The following is a 9,197-nucleotide window of genomic DNA, read 5'->3' on the forward strand; positions in this document are numbered from 1 at the left end:
TCCCAGCTACTCAGGAGGCTGAGGCAGGAGAATCACTTGATCCAGAGAGTCGGAGATTGCAGTGAGCTGAGATGGCGCCACTGCACTCCAGCCTGGTGACAGAGCAAGATTCCATCTCAAAAAAAAATAATAATAACAATAATAATAAAAATTTAAGAAGAAAAAAATACCTTAGTGAGTGGTAACATATTCAACTATTTCACATGGAGGTATCCATAATTTATCCTTTTCCTTTTAAGGTAACCCACATAAATCCTGGATTCCCATATAGCCCAGGATCTGTGCAGTATCATTTTCAAAAAACAAAACAACATACACACATGTGCGAAAGCACACACACACACAATAATCTAATTTTTAATGGCCAGGTGTGGTAGCTCACGCCTATAATCCCAGCATTTTGTGAGTTCGAGATGGGTGGATTACCTAAAGTCAGGAGTTTCAGACCAGCCTGGCCAACATAGCAAAACCCCGTCTCCACAAAAAATGACCTGGGCATGGTAACACATGCCTGTAATGCCAGCTCCTCAGGAGGCTGAGGCAGGAGAATCACTTGAACCCAGGAGGCAGAGGTTGCAGCTAGCCAAGATCGAGCCACTGCACTCCATCCTGGGCAACAAGAGCGAAACTCCGTCTCAAAATAAAATAAAATAAAATAATTTTTAAAATAATTCCCATTTTTATGTTAATATTGAGAAAAGCAACAAAAAGGATCTGACAGCAAGCAAAACCACACTCTGAACTTCCCTTTTCCCTCCTCCAAGTCTTCTTTTTTTTTTTTTTTTTTTGAGATGGTGTCTTGCTCTGTCACCCAGGCTGGAGTGCAGTGGTGTGATCTCAGCTCACTGCAACCTCCACTTCCCAGGTTCAAGCAGTTCTCCTGCCTCAGCCTCCTGAGTAGCTGGGACTACAAGTGCGTGCCGCCACACCCAGCTAATTTTTGTATTTTTATTTTATTTTATTTTATTTATTTATTTTGAGACAGAGTCTTGCTCTGTCGCCAGACTGGAGTGCAGTGGTGTGGTTTGTATTTTTAGTTTTGTATTTTTAGTAGAGACCGGGGTTTCACCATGTTGATCAGGCTGCTCTCAAACTCCTGACCTTGTGATCTGCCCGCCTTGGCCTCCCAAAGTGCTGGGATTACAGGCATGAACCACCATGCCCGGCCCCCTCCTCCAAGTCTTATAGCTGCTCTGAGCCCTCTAAAACTTCCAGACACCCTTAGATATTGATCTCCCTCTCTCAACCTCTCCTTTAGCTCTTTAGTTTTGTGTCCATTGACCAGCATCTCTGGCTTCTTCTAGTCCTCTCCAATCTGCTCACTCTTTGGCTTCTTCATGCACAAAAAGGAAGCAGCTGAGAGGCTGACTCAGTAAGCAAGAATCTGTTCCCTCTTCAAAGTCTAGGCATAAGGGTTCAGAGACAGGGCGGCTACTCACCCTGCTAGACCAACAGGGCTGTGGTGCTGTGGTGGGTGGGGTCAGGGAGATCTCTGAGGAAAGGACTTTGCTAAAGGAGATGGGAAGGATGGGGGTGGAGAAATGGAGTGGAGGGAACTTCAAAGTGAAATTTCTGTCGTTTGACAGTTTTGGTCTTTGGCCTACCTCGTTACTGAAAGTACATGGTACTTTGTCTTAGTATTATGTCCACCTTTTCTGTGCTCGCTACCTGCTTTCAACCTCTGATCTCACTCTCCCCACTGAACATTGGCCCCACTGGACAGCTCCACTGCTACTGAACAGGTTTCTTCATGCCCTTTGTTCATGAAGAAACTTTGTTCGTGACCTTCTCTCTCTCTCTCTCTCTCTTTCTTTCTTTCTTTCTTTCTTTCCTCCCTCCCTCCCTCCTTTCTTCCTTTCTTTCTTTTTTTTTTTTGAGATGGAATCTCTCCCTGTCACCCAGGCTGGAGTGCAGTGGCACAATCTCGGCTCACTGCAACTTCTGCCTCCCGGGTTCAAGCAGTTTTTCTGCCTCAGCCTCCCTAGTAGCTGGGATTATAGGCGCACACCACCAGCCCGACTAATTTTTGTATTTTTAGCAGAGACAGGGTTTCACCATATTGGCTATGAGGGGTCTCAAACCCCTGACCTCAGATGATCTGCCCGCCTCAGCCTCCCAGTGCTGGGATTACAGGCATGAGCCACCGCACCAGGCCCCTTCTCTCTTTCCATAATGTTCTTTTCTCTCTTCCCTTTCCCCTACCCACTTGTCTCCCTTCTTGGCAGCCTAGAGAACTTAGATTCATTCTTCAGTACTCAGCTCAAAGGTTACCCACCCTGGCACTTTCCCCTTCCCTTTCCTCTGGCCCTCTCACACATGGTATGCAGAATTCTAAGATGGCCTCCAAGATTTCAGTCTCCTGGTGTACACATCTTACACAATCCCCTCTCCTTGAGTGTGGGCAGGATTTGTGAATATGATGAGATGTCACTCCCTTGATTATGGTAAAAATAATTTTGCAGATGTAATTAAGGTCCCTAATCAGCTGATTTTGGGTTAATCAAAAGGGAGTTTATTCTGGGTAGGTCTGTCCTAATTAGAAGAGTCCTTCAAAAAGGGACTAGGGGCCAGGCATGATGGCTTATGCCTATAATTCCAGCATTTTGGGAGGCAAGAGGACCTCTTGAGCCCAGGAGTTCTAGAACAGCTGGGGCAGCATAGCAAGACTCCCATCTCTACAAAGAAAAAATTGTTTTAATTAGCCAGGCATGGTGGCATATGCCTGTAGTCCCAGCAACTTGGGAGGCTGAGGCAAGAGGATGGCCTGAGCCCAGGAGTTCGAGGCTGCAGTGAGCTGTGATAGCATCACTGCATTCCAGTCTGGGTGACAGAGTGAAACCCTGTCTCAAAAATAAATAGCCAGGCATGCTGGCTCATGCCTGTAATCCCAGCACTTTGGGAGTCCGAGGCAGGTGGATCACCTCAGGTCAGGAGTTTGAGACCAGCCTGACCAGCATGGTAAAACCCTATATCTACTAAAAATACAAAATTAGCTGGGCATGGTGGTGGATGCCTATAATCCCAGCTATTCAGGAGGCTGACACGGGAGAATCACTTCAACCCAAGAGGTGGAGGTTGCGGTGAGCCAAGATCGCGCCATTGCACTCCAGCCTGGGCAACAAGAGCAAAACTCTATCTCAAATTAAGTAAGTAATAAAACCCTGAAAACAAAAAGGGACTAGGATCCTCCCTGAAGTCAAAGAGAATTTCCTGCTAGTCTTGAAGAAGAAAGCTGCCACCTTATAAGAGGATCTGTGAAGGGGGCCATGTGACAAAGACTTCAGAGGAGCCTCTAGTTGAGAGTGGCCCCTGGTGACATCTACCAAGAAAACAAAGGCCTCAATCATATAGATGCAAGAAACTAAATTCTGCCAACAATCACGTGAGCCTGGAAGAGGGCCTCAACCTCCAGGAAGAAATGCAACCCGGCAGACACCTTGATTGTCAGCTTGTGAGACCCTGAATAGAGGACCCAGTTCAGCCATACCTGCACCCATGACACATGGAAACTGTGAGATAATGCATTGCTGTTGCTTTAAGCTACTAAATTGTAGTGATTTATTACGTAGTAGTAGAAAACTAATACCACCACCCCTCCCAAGAATTCATCTTCCGGACTCTGTAGCACATTGCACTCATCAGTATTATAACCCTCCCTACAACATATCATACTTATTATCCCCCACACATCTGCCACCTGACTGTCACTGCAATCCCAGGCCCAGTCTTCTTTGGGCTTGGTACCAAGTATCTGGAAGCTAAAAGGTAGGAAGTAATACATGCTTGTTGAAGTAATGTCATGCAAACCCAAAATTGTTTCCTATCTCCACTCCGTGAGTATTTTCAAAGGAGATAATCTTTTCTTTTCTTTTCTTTTTCTTTTACTTTTTCTTTTCTTTTCTTTTCTTTTCTTTTCTTTTCTTTTTTTTTTTTCTGTTAGACCAAGTCTCACTCTGTTGCCCAGGCTGGTGTACAGTGGTGTAATCTTAGCTCGCTGCAACCTCTGCCTCCTGGGTTCAAGTGATTCTTGTGCCTCAGCCTCCCGAGTAGCTGGGACTGCAGGCATGAGTCACCACGCCCAGCTAATTTTTGTATTTTTAGCAGAGACAAGGTTTCGCCATGTTGACCAGGCTGGTCTCGAACTCCTGACCTCAGGTGTTCCACCCAGCTTGGCCTCCCAAAGTGCTGGGATTACAGGCATGAGCCACTGTGCCCAGCCGGAGGTAATCTTTTTGACATCTTGTGTATGTGTAGGGCTGGCTCAGTTGTCCATGACATTTTGTATGTACATACATAGATTTAATTATCAATTTAATGAATTCTATAGTAGCCCCTAAAACAAGATATGGTTTCAGACTTCCCCTCTGGCTTTAGGCTATAACATTTCTCTTGAATGTTCTGAGAATATTAGTTCCTCCATGACAATGTCTTTAAAATTGTGTCGTGTAACACTAACCCTTAAATGGGCTGTGGGCAGCTGTCAAGTTTCAGGCCTCGACTCTTGGCAAGATGTTGTCTCTCTCAGAGGCCTTTAGAATGTCTCCAAAGCACACTACAGTGTATCTGCTGAACTGTTATGCAACAGCCTCTGTACCTCATGGTCAGGTATCAGTTTCATTGTTGTAATATCCCCTTAACAACCATTGCAATGGCCAGGATATGTGGGCACTGTAGCCACATATGACCCCAGAAACAGGGAACAGGTCTATGAGGTTGATTTGCTTGATTCCTACTCCACCCCCATATATGTGTGTGCACACACACAGACACATACATGCATGTGTGCACAGACACCCACACACCTTCTTTATTGGCGCCACTGATAATATACAATACCTGTAACAAGGGACAGAGCTTTTTCTTTTTCTCTGCGTAAGAAGAATTATGGAGTAAAAGCTCCTGAATAGACTGGGCACAGTGGCTCATGTCTGTAATTCCAGCACTTTGGGAGTCTGAGGCAGGTGGATCATGAAGTCAAGAGATCAAGACCATCCCAGCCAAGATGGTGAAACCCCATCTCTACTAAAAACACAAAACTTCGCTGGGCGTGGTGGCAGGTGCCTGTAGTCCCAGCTACTCAGAAGGCTGAGGCAGGAGAATCGCTTGAACCCGGGAGGCGGAGGTTGCAGTGAGCTGAGATCATGGCACTGCACTCCAGCCTGGGTGACAGAGCAAGACTCCATCAAAAAGAGAAAGAAAGAGAGAGAGAGAGAAAAAGAGAGAGAGAGAGAGAGGAAGAAGGAAGGAAAGAAAGAAAGAGAAAAAGAGAGAAAGAAAAGAAAAGAAAAAAGAAAAGAAAAGAAAATAGGAAGAGGAAGGTTTCTCAAGGATCGCCATATCTAAGCCAAAGGCCTTGAGGGGGAAGGGAGGGAAAGGAAGTGTGGGGCATGGCAGGCACCTCTCCCTGCCTTTGATTCAGACATTCCTGGTGCTTCCTGGGTGTAGACACTTTTCTCTCAGCCTGCTTCCTTGTAGGCAAAATGGGTGTAATAATCGCACTCACCTTATGGGGTTGTTTTAAGAATTACATGAAACAATGCATGTTAGGCAGACAACTCAAGGGTCGGCACACAGAAAGCCTCCCTTTAGCTATTACCATTATTTGACCTGTAATCAGGCTCAAAGAGTGTCTTTTAGGGTCTCAAAAATTGGGTGCAAATTGGCTCTCCCCTGTAGTTGGTGGTTGCTCATCAGGTGTTTAGGACGTCTGCAAAGTAAGGAGGTCTGACAGACTCCTCATTGTAAGCTGTTCCCTAGTCACTCCGCCCCCATACTGGGAGTGGCAAGGTAAGCACTTGGCAAGAAACCCAGCAGTGAGACAATAGGTGTGAAAGATGAACAGGAAGTGTGGTTTGGAAGCAAGCGCTAGCACCAACCACTCATGGTGAACACCTAATCTGGCCGCTGATTGGGGGCTGAGCCATCACTCGGATCAAGCTTCAACGGGAAGGTGTGTTTTCATGCCCAAACTTACAGCAGGCAGACCTTCACCAGGGAGACTGATTGAACTGGTCACCAAGGGCTCCCTTGAGACAGCACGGCCTCTGGCCTTCCAGGTTCAAATCCTAGGTCACCCAGTTACTACCTGAGGCACATTATTTAACCTCTTGGAGCCCCAGCTGTCTTATCTTTGAAACAGGCATGGCTGTTGGGAGGGTTAGTGGAGATAACGCGGGAAGAGCCTAGCACAGGGCCTGGCCCACTCCATAAATGTGAGCTCCCTCCCATTTCCCCTCCCAGGCATCTGAGACACCCCTCCACCCCTTCCTCGTCTCCTCACTGAAGACAGTTAAGCATGCTGTCTGGGGATGACGCCAGTTCTTGATTATTTGATATTGCCACACATCTGGCCTTATCACTGACTGTTGACTGTAAGACTGGCTGCCCTCTGCTCCACCTGGCTCCTTCCGGCCAGGTGGCTTCTCCTGACGTACTTGGACAACAGTGAAGGGTTGGGTCAGGTCACCTGGGGCACCAGGGTTGATGTGAAAGAGTTTTTCCTCAATATTCCAAACTTACAAGAAGGAATGACTTTAAAAATGCATATGTATCTGCGTGCCTGAAACACACACCTTTGACAAGTTTCCTTCCTTTGAGTACCCAGACTCCAGTTGTTCTGACAAGTGCCCTGCCTGGTCCTCCCTCTGAACATTTCCGTAGTTTCCGAGCTTCTCTTCCAGATAATCTAGGGTTCCTGTTTCTCAGTTCATCTCCTAAATGTTGGGGTTCTAGGAGATTCTGCCCTCAGTGCCCCCACCCAGCATGCTCTCTGCATGACCTCAACCGCCGCCATACCCTGCTGAGTTCCGAATCCATCTGCCTGGCTCTTCTGCCCACACATCTGCATACACAGCTGCCTCCATTTCCACCTGGTGGTTCTTAGACTTAATGTGTACAAAACAGAATGATTGATCTTCTCAACACCCACCTAATCCTTCTATATTCTGTGCCCCAGGAAATGGCATGTTCTGCAAACCCAGAAACATAAGCAGATCTCCTCTTGGTCTCCGTCTTCTGTTAATTCAATTTCCTTAGTATCTCTTGACTGTATCCCCTCCTTCCCATCTACCTTCCGCCTCTGCATTCTGGCTGCCGCTGTGTCTCCCCTGTTACACGGGAACCATGGCCTCAGTGGGCTCCTTGCTTCTAGTCTCTGTTCGCCACCATTGCCCCCAGAGAGAACTTTCTAAAATGTAAATCTGACGGCACTCCTCCACTTACTTAAAAATCTCTTGGCCAGGCGCGATAGCTCACACCTGTAATCCCAGCACTTTGGGAGGCTGAGGCGGGCAGATCCTGAGGTCAGGAGTTCGAGACCAGCCTGACCAACATGGAGAAATCCCATCTCTACTAAAAATACAAAAATTATCCGGGTGTGGTGGCGCATGCCTGTAGTCCCAGCTACTTGGGAGGCTGAGGCAGGAGAATCACTTGAATCTGGGAGGCAGAGGTTGCGGTGAGCCAAGATTGTGCCATTGCACTCCAGCCTGGCAACAAGAGCAAAACTCTGTCTCAAAGAAAAAAAAATCTCTCAAGGGCCCTTTCTCAGTCAGGGTCCAGACAGGGAACTGAAACCACACCAGCTATTATAACGGGGTCAATTTAAGATAAAGAATTGTTTACTAGGTCAAAAACAAAAAAGAATTGTTAACTTCAACTTGGCAAGTGAAATGACAAAGAGAACACTGAGGTATCACTGAGGCAGCAACTGCAGGAAACAGCTACTCCTCCTCCCAGGACTGTGGGAACAAAGGGAAAAAGGTGGGGTTATTAATTTAGTGAGGAGGGATCCGTGGCTTTAATGACAAGAAACAACCTAGAATGATATGCAAAGTCCTCGTGGTCTGTCCCCTGCTTTCTTTCTGGCTTTCTCTGTAGTCACAGCACTGGCTTCTTCATCCTCAGCCCAGGCTGAGCCACTCTGCTCTCACCACTCCATGCTTTTCAGATGTGCTGCTGCCGCCTGGAATATCGTTCCTCACCCTTTTTCCTGGTAACTCACCCTTCATTCAGAAGACTTTGCTGACCGCTGCCCCACTTCAGGCTGAGTTCAGTAGCCCCCTTTCTCTTCTTTCTTTTTCTTTTTCTTTTTCTTTTTTTTTTTTTTTTGAGATGGAGTTTCGCTCTTGTTGCCCAGGCTGGAGTGCAGTGGCGCAATCTTGGCTCACTGCAACCTCTGCCTCCTGGGTTCAAGCGATTCTCCTGCCTCAGCCTCCTGAGTAGCTGGGACTACAAGTGCGTGCCGCCACACCCAGCTAATTTTTGTATTTTTATTTTATTTTATTTTATTTATTTATTTTGAGACAGAGTCTTGCTCTGTCGCCAGACTGGAGTGCAGTGGTGTGGTTTGTATTTTTAGTTTTGTATTTTTAGTAGAGACCGGGGTTTCACCATGTTGATCAGGCTGCTCTCAAACTCCTGACCTTGTGATCTGCCCGCCTTGGCCTCCCAAAGTGCTGGGATTACAGGCATGAACCACCATGCCCGGCCCCCTCCTCCAAGTCTTATAGCTGCTCTGAGCCCTCTAAAACTTCCAGACACCCTTAGATATTGATCTCCCTCTCTCAACCTCTCCTTTAGCTCTTTAGTTTTGTGTCCATTGACCAGCATCTCTGGCTTCTTCTAGTCCTCTCCAATCTGCTCACTCTTTGGCTTCTTCATGCACAAAAAGGAAGCAGCTGAGAGGCTGACTCAGTAAGCAAGAATCTGTTCCCTCTTCAAAGTCTAGGCATAAGGGTTCAGAGACAGGGCGGCTACTCACCCTGCTAGACCAACAGGGCTGTGGTGCTGTGGTGGGTGGGGTCAGGGAGATCTCTGAGGAAAGGACTTTGCTAAAGGAGATGGGAAGGATGGGGGTGGAGAAATGGAGTGGAGGGAACTTCAAAGTGAAATTTCTGTCGTTTGACAGTTTTGGTCTTTGGCCTACCTCGTTACTGAAAGTACATGGTACTTTGTCTTAGTATTATGTCCACCTTTTCTGTGCTCGCTACCTGCTTTCAACCTCTGATCTCACTCTCCCCACTGAACATTGGCCCCACTGGACAGCTCCACTGCTACTGAACAGGTTTCTTCATGCCCTTTGTTCATGAAGAAACTTTGTTCGTGACCTTCTCTCTCTCTCTCTCTCTCTTTCTTTCTTTCTTTCTTTCTTTCCTCCCTCCCTCCCTCCTTTCTTCCTTTCTTTCTTTTTTTTTTTT

The sequence above is a fragment of the Colobus angolensis genome, unplaced genomic scaffold (assembly GCF_000951035.1).
Source record: "Colobus angolensis palliatus isolate OR3802 unplaced genomic scaffold, Cang.pa_1.0 Scaffold3, whole genome shotgun sequence".
Taxonomy (NCBI): Eukaryota; Metazoa; Chordata; class Mammalia; order Primates; family Cercopithecidae; genus Colobus; species Colobus angolensis.